An 18,441-nucleotide genomic window follows, 5' to 3' on the forward strand; every position below is an offset into this window, starting at 1 on the left:
GAATCAAAAAATGTGTAAGTCTAAATCCCAGGAATGCCAAATGCTATAGTAAACTCATCAATTTATTAATATTTGGATAAGTATATCTCAAATTTCATTTTACCACTTGATAAAAAATAAAAGCATTTATCAGGTAAGGCTGTGAGAAGTATTAGAGGAAAAATGCATGTGAAACACTCAGCAAGGGTGGTTGGGATATCATAAATTACACGACTCTTCTATTTTTGTGCTTTAATGTGATGTTAGGGATGGGGCCGTGGCCTAATTGTTATTTGGCAGATCCACTAAAGAGCTATGATAAGTCATTTGGCATCAGTTTATTCCCATGGGTTTTCCTCAAATGAAATTTCGTCTTTGAATAATTGCATGAGGATTGGGGTACCATTCTAGAAATTAGGTAAAAGTGAACAGAAACACAATAACTGTCTTTTAATAAGTTTTTGAAGTAGAAATAGAAACAAATTATCAAGCTCTCAGAAATAAATCTTTCAAACCAGAAAAAGTCATGACTTCTCTGTCTACTGTGTCTACTGTCCACAATTAACTTCCATTGCAATAAGTTAATAATATCCCTAAAACACAATTTATGAACATTATGACTATCTTTTTAACAGGTGTCCCTTTTGTGTCAAATGCTGTGTTCTGTGATTATTATGTTCCATCCGCTTGGCTTAAGGCTCCCACCTTCCTCCTGCCCCATTGTACAGTTAAGGAGAGTGGGAGACACCATCAACACTCAGCAGGAGACAGTCCTCTTTTTTCCATTTGTGCCCTGCTACCCTTATCCATTTCCCATCTTCTAGAAAGGAGTTCTGTATGTCACAAAGGTGAAATTCATGATTGCTACTTTGGCCTTTAATCAGTTGGGCAATGAGGCTGAATAAGCCACCCTGTACATACCTCATTTTGACAGCTAAGAAAAACCATCTCATGACAAATTGTTTGAGACAGATGATTTGTCTATGTGTGTCTTGTTTCTTTCTAAAACATTCTTGTCAGAGTTTTGTCTTGCTATAAAACCTTCCCTCACTGAGATAGGGTCTCTTGTAACTCAGGCTGACCTTCAACTTGATACACAGCAAAGGATAACTTTCTGTCTCCAGCTTCCAGTTGTTGGGATTACAGGTGTGTCCCACTATGCTGGGTTTATGCTGTTCTGGAGATCAATCCCAGGGCATGCTAAGCAAGCCCTCTACCAATCAAGCTGCATGCCAGCCCCTCTTGCTATAAATGTAATTGTGAATAACTCAGGCTAAATTGTCTTTTGTTTTTATAAATAGAGCTCATCTTTTGTGGGTGGAAAAGATGGAAAAACCATCACTAGATGAGAAGAAACTCAGTTTCCTGAGTTTGGCACATTGCTTTATTTCTCTATAAAGCCACATGAATTGAAACCCAGATACTGAATAATACAGTCCGGATTCTGGCATGTCATTTTTTAAAAAAAATGTGCCACAATAAAACTCACTGCATAATACACATCTCAAGGGTACTTCATAACTATATTTTTCTTGGCAGTGAGGTAGACTCACACTTTTAGGAACCTTTAAGCCATTTGTCCTGAGCTTTATAAAACACCATGGGCTGGCTGCACCATTAAACACAGATGTTCATTTATATCTGCAGTGATTTTCTAGATTTCCTACCTGGATCATTACTGTGAAAGCCCAGAGGTTTGGAGCTGAACACAGAAATTTTACAGACCCCTCCTGGGACACCACATTGTAGATTATAAATCAAGTCTCAGGTTACACACCCTAAATGCCAACCACAACACATTGCCCCTCTGCATTTTAAGCAGAACTTACTCAGAGAAATAGAAAAATATAGAAAACCTATTTGTATGTGTGGGGGGGAGGGAGTATGGGAGAGAAAAATGTTTGTGGAATATATATATATATATTCTGTAACCTCAAATTTCCAAGTCTTTTGGAGCAGTCAGAAAGAATCTTGGGAGAGGAGACCCAACTTTATGTGCTATGTGACAGTTCCAATGACCAAATCACTTACTAAGGAGAAGCAAGGAGAAAGCTAAGAAGCCAAGTTTCCTGATGAAATAAAAAGGCATGCATTTTCTTTGCAGAGAGATGCTACAGCAAACTGCCCTCCTTCAGGATAAGAGTATTTCTGCCAGTTCTACATCTACCTAGAAAGAGGGAGCACATTCAATGTGCAAAGTAAACACTTTGCCCAGACAATTAGGGATCAGAAGACAGTAGCTTCTTGCAGGTGAAAGAAAGCAAACATCAACAAGCCAAGCACACTTGAAACATTCAAGAAAATGTCTTTGCTATTCCTCTTCATATATAATATGCCATATGACACTACAGTTAAATCTGCTTCTCAAAAAAAAAAAAAGTCCCTCAAGCTGTTGGTTTCTGAGAGATTTGGGCAAAGGCAAAACAAGAGAACAGAAAGCAGTGTGGAAAGAAAGACCTTGCAAGGAAATAATACTGTACAGTTCACAGACCAGGAGTTAGCACACATTCTATGGAGCCAGGACCTGGAACCTGTATACAGAGCAGCACATACAGAGATCCGCAATACAGCTTCAGGTAGTTGTTAACGGCAAGAGGGAACTGGAGCACACAGCCACAAGTTACACAGATCCCGGGCATGTCTTCTGCATCTTTCTGTCCTGCGGGAATGACTGGGGCTCTCGCTCTCTCCCCATCAACAGGCACAACAAATGCAAATCTGATCCCAGCCTAGCAAAATGCAGAGCCGACCACCGTACTGTGTTTTACAATAATCTCCACAATGCCAATTATTCACAGCCCCAGTTCTGTTCACACAAAAGATTGCAATTTGAATCTTGCCTTGCACAGGTTCAGCTCAGTCGGAGCTGGTAACCAGGCGAACAGTCTGTTTTAAGATTTACGGTTTGCTGGGGAGAGTCAGTAGGGGGGTGGGGATGGATAAATTGCCCTGTACATACCTCGTTTTGGCAGCTAAGAAAAACAATTTTATGACAAAGAGACTTGTTCTTTTCAAAGCTCACCCAACAAATGAAACTGACAGAACGAAACCCAAGAAACTTTAGCAACCACGGAAAGCAGCCTTCCAAGGATCAAGGTAAATAATTGATCCCTTGGGTTCTGTTTCATCTTTTAAGCTATTTTTGATCATTAAAGGGAAATTGTGGAATTTTTCAGAAGCCCAAACACTGACACACAGACTTCTGACAGCAAGTGCATATTCCACGCGACAGATATATTTGCCAATCTTATTCAACAACAATTGGCTGTCAAGCCAGTAAACTTACCGAGCACAAAATTAGGGAACAAAGCAGGGAGGAGGCAGGAGACACTGAAAGCAGCTTTCCCTGTTTCCTTGGTGCCAGATTCTCCTGTCTCCTGTCCGGTTCACACTTGCCTTGATAACTAAGACTCCGGCAGAACTCACTAGCGGAACCTGATGAATTATAAAACAGCCCCTCCTAGACGCTCATATTTTACATCACAGGGGGTGACCATGCAGCATCCTCAGTGGCTGGGTACATATATTTCCTTGTAACTCATCCTGAAGAAAATAACAGCTTCAGAGGCAGTGACAGTAATTGGTGTTTGGGATGTACCAGTACTAACCAATAGGATGCTTTCCCACCATCCATACAGCACTCTCATTCTCCTCGCTTGTATTCCCCTATACCTTGTTAAGGTGGATCCACCCAAACCAGTGGGGAGAAGGCAAAAACAGAGAAATGTGGAGAAGAGCCCCGCATCAGAGAGATGCACATATATGCACGCATACCGAAGTGTGCTATTTGGGGTTTTTATAATAGTTCTGTAAAGACCCAGCCCTGCAATAGCGAAGTCATAGTGCATAAAATACTTCTACTCTGATGAGTCTCTCAGTGACCAGGAAGGCTTCAGAACTACCAAATGCTAGAGCTCAGAGGCCAAGGAACTTTTGGTGCTTGGTGAACTTGGAGGAGACAAGTAATCCTAGAGGTTAACAAGCCCACCCTGCTCATTGTGTCTGTAAAGACATTGTAGCAAGAAAGGTTAGTATCTTGCCCAGGTAACATAGTTCATAATTCCTAAGAGTGACAGACACTTGAACCTAAGCTCAGGTCTTCTGTTATCAACTACAAAGTCTTTCTATCCTCCTATACTGACCCCAAGAATAGAAGGTATGAAAACTGTAAACTATGGAAATGAGACAAGATTCTATTAAACAAGAATTGTTAAAAGGAAGGTGTGATCATTGTGTTTGAGTTTTTTCCCATTTGACAAAGGTTAGTTTGATGTCAGAAAGTTCATCAGGTATCAATTCCCCTAGAAAGCACATTTTGAATAATAATGACAACCATTTATTGGGCAAACATGCCAAGCAGTTTTCAAAATGCTTAGCATGCATCAGTTCATTTTATCTTTAGAGTGCTCCTACAAAATGGGTCCTAGTGTTAAAAATACATTACAGATGAAAAAAACAAAAAACAAACAAAACAAAACCAGCAATCAAAGAGAGCAAGCAATCTTTTAGAGAGCATCACACGTCAACTACCCAGCAGAAATGGAGTCATTCCCTAGACTGCTCAGTTCAAAATCCACACTCTTACATTCTGTCCTACCATAGAAATCATTTGTGCTAAACTTCTCACAGCTGATGGACAATGGACACATTTCTTGATGATGATCTTTTGTAGAAATAATAAGATAATGGTTGGTGATTAACTGATATTTTTAAGACTTCAACTCTGCAAGTAACTGACTATATAAGCTATTGTTTATTTATAATGGGTACATTCATGTCTACCTCGAAAACTCAAGCAGAATACATGAGAAAAATAGTATGTCCCCCCTTTTTAATAACACGTATATACCAACTGGTAGTATTGTTCTTACCACATTTCTATTATGAACATTTATGTGTGACTTTTATTTTCTCCCAAGTATTTTTTAAATGTCAGTTGTTCTTTACCAAAAAGTCTTCCTGGATGTTATGAAAGTGCAATGGGAAAATCCAGAGATGCCTGGTCTTCAGGCTGAGAAGCATCACTAGGATGCAGGGTTTCTTGTAAGAACGGAAGATCGCAGGGGCCTTGCTTGGGGCTGCAAAAATCAGTCCATCAGCCTTTCTCCCAACTTCACCTCTTCCTTCTACTCCAATCAGCCAAGCTCAGTCGCTTCCTTGTACTTTGCCACTAGTCAAAAGAACTTGCAAGTCTAGGAAAGCATATTTAGAGTATGTTTCCTATCTATTCTGATGTTCCACTGATGTCTTTTGACCTTCTTTCAAATGAACATCTGTCACCAATCCCATAAAAACTAATGAATTTTTGCATGGACCCATTATTTCCTGTCATTAAATCAAGTTGTGCCAGGGGAGACAGGCATCTCCCTTGTCCAACTCCTCTGAAGTCAGCATAAATTATTATTGTTGCTATTAAAAACTGCTATCTGGGGGATAAGAAAATGGCTCACCTGTTAAAGCAATTGCAGAGCAAGTATGAGAACCAGGTTTTGGATTCCCAGAGCCCATGTAAGTGCCAGATGGGTATTGCAGCCCACCTGCAATTTCAGCTCTAGAGACAAGAGATTCCCCAGAGCAAACAGGCTAGCTGTATTAGCTATTCTGGTTAGCTCTATGTTCAGCTGTAAGACCTTGCTTTAATGTGGATAGTAATGAGGAACTGACAGTAGCCTTAGGCCTTCATATGCGTGTACATGCATATATACACACACATACAGACACACACACATATACATACACATAAATGCATCTATACACATGTGAATGTGCAAACACACACATGCATACCATTCACACATACACATTAGAGAAAAAGGAAACTGCTTTCTTTAGGTGGGGTACTGGTACACAACTATTATGCTTAGCACTTGGGAATGGGAATATGACAAGTCCAAGGACAACCTGTGCTACATAGCAACAACCTATCTTTAAAAAAGGATGGGGGAAGAGATAAAAGAAAAAAAAAACCTGGTGTCTTAAAGGTATGCAATCATCATTCTTTAGTAACCCTCAGGGTTGGTTAAATCCTGGGGCTTTAGAGTCGCCACCATGCTATGTAGAATATGCAGGTCTATAATGACAGACTTTCTTAGCTCTCTAATTTCCAGAGAATGACTTTGTAGCCAACTTAATTTGATCACATACAGACTATCCCCCCTTTGATCATACACAGGCTACCCTCTCCTTATTTTAAACATTCTTTAAGTCTCTGAGTAAAATATGCACAGTCAAGTTCATGCACACATAAATGCACCTATACACATGTGAATGTACATACACTCATACATGAACACTATTCACACATACACATGAGAGGGAAAGAAAACTGCTTTCTTTAGGTGAGGTACTGCTATACATCTATTATGGCTTGCGTCGACTTTCACGGATATTCTTAATACTACACTCTGTTGAAGCAAACGTATGTAACATAATTGAGGGTTTGGAGAGACTTGAGCATGTAAGCTCATAAGCAAAGCCAAGTATAACACCATGTGTAGCAAAGAGCAGATGACCTATGTTTTCAACATCAGTAGCTACTTCCTCTGTGTGTGTGTGTGTGTGTGTGTGTGTGTGTTTGTGTGTGTGTGGTTAGTCACCTATTACCTGAAATAGTTTGGTCCTTTCAGTGATTGCCAGTTTCAATGACTTGCTTTGATCTTCCCAAATCTCCCTGAAGCTACTCCTTTTCTTTTAAAATTACATTAATTTATCTATTTTTGTGCATGTACACCATGGTGTATGTGCAAAAGTCAGAGGACAACCCCAGGGAGTCCACTCTCGCCTTCTACCATATGGATCCTAGGAATTAAGCTCATCAGGTTTATAGCAAGTGCCTCTACTTGCTTGGCCATCCTGCCAGGTCCCCAGAAGGCATTTCTATTTTGTCCGTTCTCCCTATCACTTAACTTCTCCATTGGCATACCATGTAAAATATTAACACAGGTGAGCATTTATTACTTCCACATATTTCTCAGCCGCCCTTTGATGAGTAATCACACCTTTACACAAATTCATTTGTGATTACTACCTCATGTCACCAATTACTCTCAGACATAATGAATTATATAGAGCCTTCCATTTATATAAAATGTATGCATATGTATACATAACATATGTAAGCATCGCATATATAACATTGTGATGATGTTAATATTTATTGTATAATTAATATGGGCTAGTGATAAGCTAAACTCCATATTTCTCATTTAACTCTTCCCCCCACAATACCTTTTTGAAATACACTGTACTGCCTCTGGTAGACGAAAACACTCTGGCTAGAAAGAAGAAGTGGATCTATTTACACAGGGCAGTCAGAATAATTATCAAAGGTTAAGACTGTAGAGCCTATTTCTTACTATTATACCCATAGCTAATAGGAAACTGAAACAGCAGAAAATATACTGTGTCTACTTTCTCACATATATTCTTTCCTTGGGTGACTTTACTGTCGCTGTACCATGAAAATTGCTCTTATTAAGGTAATGACGACATCTTCATTGAGACAAGTCAATGACCAGTGTGTAGTCCTCTTTATGTGACCTCTGCTAAGCACTTGGCAGAATCAATTTTCACCTTACTGAATTAATCTTCTTTTTCCTTTGTTTCCTAAACTCCTTGAGTTTTTTCTACATTATATGTCCATTCTACTTTTTAAATTTTGAGTGTATGTGAGTGTATGTGAGTGTATGTGAGCATGTAGCACATATGCACATGTGTCTGAAGACCATATTAGGGCATCAGATGTCTATCACATCTGCCTTATTCCTTTAAGACAAGATCGATCACTGAATCTGGAAATGGGCTGGTATCCAGTACACACAAGTATAGTAATTCTCCTGTCTCTGTGTCCCACAGTGCTGGGGTTCCAGGTCTAGGTGATCACACCTAGCCCTTTAACTTGAGTGGTGGGAATTTAAAGTTAGATCCTCCTGTTCGTCCAGGCAGTGCTCGGACAACTGAACCATCTTTGCAATACTCATTAATCCATTCTTCAAGTATTCTCAACTGAGCCTTCTACACCCCAACCTTTCAAACACAAAGCACCCTACCACTTATCATTAGATCTCTTTGGCTTCAGTTACTCTTAAGGCCACATTGTCTAGTGTCAAGGTCCAAATGACATTTGTGTCCACACTCCATTTATCTTGTTTGGTTTTTGTTTGTTTGTTTTTTTGTTTTGTCTTTTTGTTATTTTGACTTTTGTTTGTTTGTTTTTTGGGTTTTTTTCAGAGCTGAGGACCGAACCTAGGACCTTGTGCTTACTAGGCAAGCACTCTACCACTGAGCTAAATCCCCAACCTCTGTGTCCACACTCCAAACTCTCATATCTATCATCATCCCTTTCTAAGCATTTCTACTTAATTGTTTAAAACTAAACTCTTAAGTTTCCTCACCAAATTTGCTCTATTTTCAGTATGAGTATTTTCCTGTGTACACATGTTGCCAAAGGCCTGGGTATTATTCTCCAGGAGCTATGTACTGCTATTTGTTTGTTTATTTGTTTGTTTAGGCAGGGCCTTACTAATTGAGGCTTAAGACAGCTGACTACAAGCCCCGGGGATATGTCTGTCTCTCCTTTCCCAGTAACAGAACATCATATCCTGTTATTTCACATAGATTCTAAGGATGGAACTAAGGTCTTCATGCTTGCATGGGAAGTACACTTTACTATCCCCTTGACCACTCGGTCTGGAACTTTCCAATAAATAATATAATCATGTAGCTGTGCTTGGTCAAAACCTCAAGGATGTTTCCTCTTACCTTACACTTCAAACTTTACTTGTCATCAAATGTCTTTAAAATATATCTTGAACCTTTCCCACCTCCATTTCTATACCTCCCTTATTTATACCACCATCATCCTCCACAAGATTTCTTTGATGCCCTTATTGTTGACTTGCTTAGGCTAGTGCTTTTCCTACAATCTCTTATCTATCCTGCAGCCAGAGTTAGGCCCAGCTTGTCATCTGGAGCTTCCCACAGTGCATCTCACTTCACTCAGGATCTGTTCCTCCACTGCAGGTGCAAGTCTCTGGTTAAAGTTCCTCCTCTGTGGAGAGACACAGACAGTATAGCCTCCCCTATTCCTCCTTTTACTTCTGCCTTCCCCCCAACCTGCTCTCGACTTGCTCTGTGAGGCCAAAGGCCTGACCTGTTTTGTCTGTGATTGAACTTCAGAATCTAGTACATTATCTACCACATAATACTTGTATTTGTGATATGAATGTGCTTAAAGTCCTAACTTCAAAATGTCTTGGTTTTGCCTTCAATCCCAGCACTTGGGAATCAGAAACAGGGAGATAACTGAATTTTAGGCCAGGCTACTTGACAGATCAAGTTTCAGGATATCTAGGTTTACACAGAGAAACCCTGTGTCAAAAACAAACAAACAAACAAACAAACAAACAAACAAACCGTCTTGGTTTCACATATTTGTACAAATCATTTTATTCTTGTAACAAAATTTTCAATTATTAATTTTCTTAGGAAATAATCAACTTACTCTTGGACTGCTCTGGTTTGTTACAAGGATTTCACAGTGTACTTGACACCTCTCATGTTTGAATGGACAGAATTATTCCTCAAGGAAGTTTGCATTGGTTCAATTTTGTCCTCTTTCTAAATTTACATCTTTGAAGTCCTTATGCATAATACCTCAGTATCACTTAATTTCAAAATTCAACTGTTGTAGATTGTTAAGGTGAAGTCATACTGGAATAGGGTGACCTCCCAATCTAATGTGACTGTTCTTAGACATTAGCACCAACATAGTGAGAATATTGACTAATGGCTACAGTTACACTCCTTAAAAAAAAAAAAAAAAAGAACTGGTAGGATCCAGAAGAAGATCCTGAATAGAATGTTTTCTAACTCCTTTGGAAGAACAGTAATAGAACAGGACAGGAACCACTGGCACCTTGGCAACTACAGATCAACTTGCTTCAATTATGACATGAAGGAATTAATGATCTGAGTTTTAAAGCAAGACCTATATGACTTCAAAGTCCATACACAGTAGCACAGTAGTCCTATACAGTGATCCTTGGTCTTTGTGGTCCAAAGAAGAATAAGAAAAAATTCATAGGCTACAACATTTTCTTACTTAGAAAATCAGGCCTTCTTTTGTTATAGGATTATGTCCTTCCTCCCATTTGTCTTTCTTTCCTATTGCTTTTGCTATTATCTCTTTGTTTCTGAAACTGGTGAAGAGAAAGTTCATAAATCTGTTGAACTATAAGGGTTTATTTTCTGTAATGCTTTTACTCTATAAAATAAAAAATTCTGGGAACAGATGTTCTAATATTGTTCCTGTCATAAAACAAATTAAAGAAAGCTCTTTATATATAGCCAAGTTGGGGGATGGAAAGAGGAAAGCTGTGTTATGAGTTAGCTAGAAAATCTCTGCTTTGTACAAAATATATTAATTGCCACAACATCTTATCAGCAATAAATTAATCTACTGTGGTCCCTTATGAAGGATATAACTAAAGTTAACTATATTTATTAACTCAGACATTGCCTAGTCATGATACCCTCCGTTTACTAGTAAAGATTTCCTGTTTTCTTTAAAAAAAAAATCTTGGCTTGTTTTTAACCTGATCCACTTTCTTTTGGGTTCATGACCTGCGGGCTTGTGCAAATGTCTAAGGATTAAATGAGATCATTTCTGCTAAGTATATAGAACACCATAAAAGCTCTTAGTAAAATGCTAATTCTCTTCTAAGAAAGAGGCAAAGCTTTATGTCCCCAGAAGGGAAATGGCTTTAGGATTAAGGAGATTCAGAGCAACTGGGTAATTCAATGAGCTTGGTCCAGCAGCCCTGGAGAATGGAAATGGACTTTACCCTTTTGCTGAGCATTCAGTAATCTACAGACTGTCTATAAAACTGGGGTAATCTACTCTTAGGCTTTCGTGTTCACTAAATACACATGTATTTATAGAAATAACTATATATGAGTCATATATAGCTAGTACAAATTCCACTGGGATGTATGTATGTGTGTTCTCTTTAGCATCTGATGGATGAAAATGAAAAAGTCTTCACACATAAAAGATTATTTTCCTAATTTTATCATTACTTGACCCATCTATTTGCCCTAGGATCCTTAGAGAAAACAAACTTTAATACATTTCTCTGCCCAAGTTTTATCCCAGATTCTCAGTCAGTTAAAGAAATCTCTATGATTATAAAGAGCCTACCTGATATGTCTGGGCACTGTATGATCACACTGAAAACTGGCAAATCAATGTAGTCAGCGTCAGATTCTTTCTGCCCTAAGAGGCTATAGTTCAGGAAGAAAGAAAAAGGTAATAGGTAACTGTACAGTGGCATGTCATATTATAAGGACTTTATCTATGGTGAATAGCACTCAGTGTAGCCTGTGACTGTGAGGTCATTATAACTTCTTGGAAAATGAGAAGATTTGTTCTCTTCCCTCCCTTTCTCTTTCACTCTGATTGTCTCTCTGTCTCTGTCAATGTCTGTCTATGTATCTCTCTCTCTCTTTATGTATGTGTATGTGTCATGTTGTATATGTGTTGTTTGGTATATGCCTATGAGTATGTGGAATGCATATCTATGGAGAAGCTAGAATAGGATAGCTGGTGTCTTCCTTGTAGCTTATTCCCTGGAAACAAGGTCTCTCACTGAGTTGGAAGCTGGGCATACATATCTATGTTCAGTTTGTTACATGGGTGATGAAGATTTGAGGTCATATCCTCATACCTACAGGGCAAGCATTCATATCTATTAGGCAATGCCTCCAGTGCCCTTTATACTGAGTCTTAAATGGACATGTATATGTGTACATCTGAATGTATCCTACAAAATTCATGTGTTGAAGACTTAACTCCAATGGCATAGCAGTGGGGTCTATTAAAAGGTGATTTAAGAGGGCTCATAGAGGAATTAGTGTCTGTGTTGGAGACACATGTGGGTTCATGTCCAGAAGAAAAGCTTTGCCATAAAAGGCAGCTCAGCATTCTTATCAAGCAATAGCTTCTGCATGTTCAGACACAGCAGCAATGCCGTCCCCAGAAGCAAACCCTTGCTCTTGGACTCACAGACTCTAGAACTTTAAAAAATAAGGTTATTTGTTTGTTTGGTTGGTTTTTATTGTTTTTAAAGTATCTACTCTCAGGTATTAGTATTACATAAAATGGGCTAATGCTGACAAGTGGGGAATGACCAGGATATGGTATAGAGGGAGAAGCCTGTTTCAAGGAGCGGGGGAGAGGGGCTTGATCAAGGAAGTCTGGAGAAGTGAAACTCTTACTGGTTTAGTACTTAATAACCCAGCTCTGGTTGATCAAAATCAAAACAAACCAGCCAAACAAGCAAACATACAAAGGAAAAATCAAAAGCCCCTAATTTAAGAGTTTAGGAGCTAGCGGCAGTAGTGGTACATGCCTTTAATCCCAGCACTTGGGAGGCAGAGGCAGGCGGATGGATTTCTCTATGAGTTTGAAACCAGCCTGGCCTACAGAGCTAGTTCCCGGTCAGCCAGGGTTACAGGAAGAAATCCTTTCTAGAAAAACCAAAGAGAAAAAAAAAAGAAAAGAGAAAAAGAGTTTAGGAACATATAAAAAAATAATTCATTTTCATGAACTTTTTCAATGCGAGGAAGGCCAGAGCAGAAAATGTCAGATGTTTTATAGTTAGACAGTTCTGATTCATTTAAGCGACCTTTGCAGGTTGCTTAATGTCTCTGAATTGAACCCTACTTTCTTGTCTATAAAATGAATATAATACTATATATCTTACTCTACTGATATATTCTTATGAAATTAAAAACATACAGTATTTTGTTTCTAGTCTGCCCCAAAGTAAATGTCAATTCATGTTTGAATAATGTTTGTGCCCCTATAAAGAGCCTGTGACATTCAAGGCAACTCCAGCTTCTCACTCGGATGTATGCATCTGCTTTCAACCTAGGCCAGTGGTCTCAAAGCTTGGTCAATGTCATTATTGAAAGCCGTCTGACCACACACACATTGTCTGAAATTTTTACATGTTTAAATTAGAAACTATACAACATGATTGTGAAACTGATATGGTGTAGACACGACAAAGCACGTATATTGATCTTTAAAGACTAACATAAAAATGTAGTAAGAAGAAAAGATCCTGAGCACCTCTGAGGTATACATAACCACTTCCTGAATTAGTGAAAACTCTCTTACAGGAAAGACCCAATTTATTTTAGTCCTGGAGCAGTAGGGAGCACAGATCAATCATTAAAGAAATATCTATAGGCTAATGAGGCAACACTGAAACAGAAAGAAAAAAAACCCAAAATGGGTAGCTTATTAATGCCCCTAACTAACTGAACAAATTATTTCTATGTGTAAGCATGGGAGTAGAGGGCAAAGGACAACCTTAGGCGACATTCTGCAGGTATCGGTTTTGTTGTTGTTACTGTGAGGATTTTTGTTTTTGTTTTGTTCATTTGATTATTGAGAGGAGGTCTCTTACAGGCCTCAGGCTTCCCAAGTAGGTTAGGTTGACCAGTTAGCAATCTCTAGGGATCTGCTGGCTCTGCCTCCCTGGAACCAAGTGCATGACACCATGCTCAGTGTTTTAAAATGTGAGTTCTGGGGATCAAAATCAAGTCTTCTCGCTAAACCATCTTCCCAGCCCAAATCAGTTAGTTTGCACATTTTAATGTAAGTTTTATTTGTAATAATAGAGGAATAAACAACCAAACTATAACTGCCTCTCTTTCCAAAAGTCAGTGGTAAATAGAGAAGTAATTTCCTATTTTTTTTAAATAGGGCTAATAAGAGTGATGGTACTTTGCTGAGCTTTGTTAAGGGACAGGCATTATGCTGATCATTTTCATGCATTCTCCTTTGTCTTTATAATAATAAGGATACCATATTACATGTCTGTAGAAGACATTGGACATATTTAATTTATCATATTTAAACCATGACCTATGAACCAAATTTGTTGTACTGTCTGCCACGATACCATCTCCATAAATGTTCACAATTTATAAATGGCTAGGCAAAACAAAAAATTACAATAGTGTATTATTGCACATGAAAAATACATGACATCCAAATGTCTGTTTTCATAGGCAAAGCTTTCTAGTAACATACATATGCTTTCTCACTTATGTATCACCTTTGGCTGCTTGTATATTATAATGACAGGGTTCCCTATTTCAATAAAAGTATATTCTATGGACAACTTAAAACACTTAGCTCTGGTCCTTTAAAAAAGAAGTCTGTTGACTTGTGTATGTGAATGGAGTCTCTTGGAATTATGCAGGTTGTAGCATGTACTGTTACAAGTCAAATTCCCAGCAACATTTCTTTCAATGGAGGATCAAAGGGGTTAAATCACTTGTATATAGACTTAGAAAATAGCCAAGGCCCTGGATTGTAGAAAACAATTTTAAGACTGACATGTGCATTTGACCAGCCCTTTTCTCTGATGGCCACTTCTGTCTACATAACTTTGGCAGTCACACCCAATATAACTTCCTCACTGTGTGTCTGTCTTCTCCGCTCTCAACTTTGGTTTTAATGTAACCATCGCTCAGGTCAAGGTTAGGTAGGGAATAGTTCTGTAAAACAGCAGCAGGATTTACTTATCCTCTCATCCTGCTTCCTCAGGTCTCTCAAGTACGCATTTGGTTCCTGAGTAGAAGGCTCTGACATCTCTGTCTGAGAGAAAGTGATGAAGACAGTCATATGATGCTATGTTGGAAGCCTCATTATTGGCCGTATGCCTACAGAAACTCAACCAGCTTATCTTCTTTCCCAAGGAGCTTCAAACTTACACCGGCTCAGCTGGTTCCTTCCAGATCCTCTAACAAGCTGCTCTGCCCAATTGAGATGCGAAGCTGATATGAGGCTTTTCATATGCTTGTTGGTCCCAGAGAATACCTGCCTTCCTTTCTTCCTAATTCTCATTGTATCAGAGCTTCCTGGGGTCTCTCAGCCACTCCAGGATTTTCATCAGCTTACTGTAGACTGCAAATTACAATGGCATTGTCCTGTCCGTACAGGGAACATAATTTATAGCTCAGTTATGGTGAGAGTTTTACTTCTACACAAGCACAACTAACTCTGGCGGGTCATCAATTACATGAGGCTGTAAGATCAGGTTTCACATATGGTAAGCTTACTGAATGCTTCCAGCAAATGGAGCTTATTGTTTCCATTTTAGAGAAGATGACACTGAGGTGCCTGTAGGACTGAGCAGTATGTACCTGGAGAGTAAAGAGTTCAGGCATTAAACCTTGAGCTCTCTGACCCCTAAGAGTCTTTGCTGTGAAGTCAGTTTCTTGCCATGATAGTTACAAAGAAGAAGAGGAAGAAGAGGAGGAGGAGGAAGAGGAGGAGGAGGAGAAAGAAGAGGAGGAGGAAGAAGAAGAAGAAAAAGAAGAAGGAGAAGGAGAAAAAAATATTGGGATATACTAATATACTACAGTATTATCAGTTTCAACAGCAAGCAAGATTTAAACAAATTAGTAAATTATTAGTAAAGTGTGTAATCTCCTGCAAATTCATCTGTGAAATGGGAGAAACAACGTGTCTGCCTTGCAGAACTGTGAGAGTTTTATTAAGGAATGCAGACATTCTACTTGTATAAAACGTTTAGCAAAGGAAGTCTAGATGAACAGAAACAAGGTCGGTAATTTTGGGGGATTGGGGTGAACACTGGGAGACAATAAGGAATTACTAATAGGCATGAAGCTTACTTAGGGATGATAAAAATGCTCTAAAATTGATTGTGGCAATGGTTGCATAACTCTGAATATATTAAAAATCACTGATTTACATGCTTTAAAGGAATGAATTATATGTCATAAGAAGTCACGACTAACGTAGATAAAGCACCTTTCCTAAATAGACACAGTACAAAGCATTGCACAGAACAAGAGCTTTGTAGGCATTAGTTGGATTAGTTGCTGTCATAGTGATCCTGAGCCAGAGACCAGAGTTACTTTGCCAAACTGATGTACTTTTCTTCCAGAGGTTAAAACTAGACCCCACCCTGGGAGCTGGGTGTGGCCATGTGTTTGAGCTCTGGCCAAAGGAATGTGAGCTCTGACCCACGTGATAGAACAGATCCGTCCCATAAAAGCATTCCCTTCCCAAGGCTTCAGGTTCTCTTTCCCTCCCAACTCATTCATGCAAATCCATCCTTTGCTTAAAAAAAAATCAAATGCTGGAGGTAGAGGAGCCATAGAGTAGGGGAAAAAAAGTTCCTAAATTATTATATAAAAAATTGTCTACTGTGCCAAAGGACTGTTTCAGGTTTTAGACTGTGAGAAAGGAAGTTTCTGTCTTCTTCAAATCATTATTCTATTAATAATACTGCAACTAATACATTATGGTTAGTTTTAACCCTTTCAATCTGAGGACAAATTGGCTGACCTTGGTAGGTTGGAGGTCCTGAGTAGATATCATAAAGGTTGTCTGGCTAATTTAATTGTGATTTTCCTAGAGATGTGATTTTTGAGAGAGTATGATACTTTTAAGTTACCTGTGTTAACCTGGGGAACTGAGTCCTTGTTTTGCCCTCTATCCCCTTTAGGAAAGGCCAAATGAACAGCAGGCATCCTGCTATCAGACTGTGAGTGCAGCAACAACCTGTGGTCGCAACAGACAACCTCAGTCTGCTGCTCCAGGCTTCTCTCCTGCTGTCCTTCATGGAGAATACTGCACCCTGACCTTGTCCCCTTTGCTAAGGGAAAACAATACAAATCAGAGACTCTATTCAATTGGGTTATGTACAGTCCTTGCTAAGTGCTTTCTAAACTATTATCCATCATTCTTTAAACAAGGAAGGCAAAAAAAGAGCTATTATCTTTTCCAGTGAATAATGCCAAAATATTTGCTATTGTCTCTTCTTCTGAGGACTTGCTGTTAAAAGTAAGAGGTCTGAGTCATTCTTTAAACAGGGTGAACAGAGGGCATGCAGCCAAAACCAAAAGGTGACAGAATAGAGGAGTCAATCATCTGGGTGAGTTTCTTAGGTTTATGAGTCTAGTCCCTTATCTAAGTGTGTCAAACTGAGCCAACAACTGTGAGGGACACTGGAAAGCAAAGGGGAAGAAGAAAAGCAGGGATGCATCAATATCTTATAAACAAAACAACCACTGATGCGTTCTGAATCTTTACTATGACGTTCTTTTACAAAGCTTAATTTTTGGCAAGTCTATCACCTAAGTATGATAACAATGAGTTCCATGTAGGAACTGAGGCATGAAAGGCTGGATGAAGCAGCATCCCTATGGTCACATAGGTGGTAAATAACAGAATTGGGTCTGGACCTGGACCTGAGAAATGCTGAATGGCTTACTTCTCTAGGCACTTATGACTCCAGACCAATAAGTGCATTATCACAGATAATAGAGCTTCTGGAGAATCCAGAGATTCATAGTGTACCCAAAGTCAAGAGCCTGTCTGTGAGAAAGTGATTGTCCTACAAGGTGGTCTGCACTTAGATATATTGAGTGGCCAAAAGAATAACTCACACACACACACACACACACACACACACACACACACACGGCAACAACCACAACCACAGAAACAACAAAAAGGCCAGTGAGGTGGCTTACTGGTTAAAGAAGATTACCACTAAGCTTAACGACCTGAGTTTAGTTCCCAGAACCCACATGGTAAAGAGAAAACTGATATCCATAAGTTTTTCTGACCTCTACATATGTTCCATAGTAACACACACACACACACACACACACACACACACAAAGTAAAAATTTTTTTCTATAATAAAAGGAGGTTTAAAGAAGAAAGGCCATTGTTCTGGGCTTAGAGATCAGACTGCCTAGACAGAAGTCATAATCCATTCATTGACTCAGATTCACAGACTTTGAATATCAGATCATTTCAGGTAGAACTATGAAATTCCAGATAGAAAATGTTAGGTACCTTCACTTCCTCAGCACATCAGCATAAAAGAAGAAAAAGGAAATAATCTGAATTTCTTGCTTCTGTCTATTTGCCAGGCAGTTCCTTTTTCCTCTCTCACGTCATGGCCCCATTGTGTCTCCATTGCTCCTTAGTATGCTCTATTTAAGCCAGATGGGGCAGGAACATTTTAAAGCGAGCTCAGTAGCCCAGGGGACTGGCTTCATAAATATATAAATAATGAACACTTTAACAACTGGGAAATCAGGTAGGAAAGCATTTACCAAGTGAGCTGGGGGAGCAGCTGAAGTCTGCTCTGATAAAAGTTGGAATGTTACCAGGCTTCGTATAATATGTAACCACACTTACTTCTTAGAGTAAACCAGGGCCTAGTGAGGAACCAGCTGGGAAGCCCTGGCAAAGGGTTCAGAGGAATATCCTGTGGCCCTCTCTGCTGAGCCTCACCAATATGCTCAAAGGTTACTGGGCAGTCAATGGAAGTGAGGTATGCGTTTACTGGCTATAAAGCAGATATATTCAAGTGCTGATTCTCTCGTTCCTTTGAGTCT

The 18,441-nt window shown here is 39.1% G+C and overlaps 1 protein-coding gene across 5 annotated transcripts in view; it reads right to left on the bottom strand.

Annotated features, from left to right (window-relative positions):
• The window catches only part of Dlg2 (discs large MAGUK scaffold protein 2), a 1,293,772-nt gene that overhangs the window by 189,378 nt on the left and 1,085,953 nt on the right, over positions 1 to 18,441 (bottom strand). Inside the window, exon 1 of one of the 5 annotated variants that reach the window (XM_028770583.1) lies at positions 3,266 to 3,521. The exons of the other annotated variants lie outside the window; for them this stretch is intronic. The gene's annotated coding sequence lies outside the window, so the exon portion shown is untranslated. Of the gene's footprint in view, positions 1 to 3,265; positions 3,522 to 18,441 lie in introns of those variants that run through there. 5 annotated transcript variants of the gene reach the window in all.

Source organism: Grammomys surdaster, unplaced genomic scaffold, assembly GCF_004785775.1.
Source record: "Grammomys surdaster isolate TR1022 unplaced genomic scaffold, NIH_TR_1.0 203, whole genome shotgun sequence".
Taxonomy (NCBI): Eukaryota; Metazoa; Chordata; class Mammalia; order Rodentia; family Muridae; genus Grammomys; species Grammomys surdaster.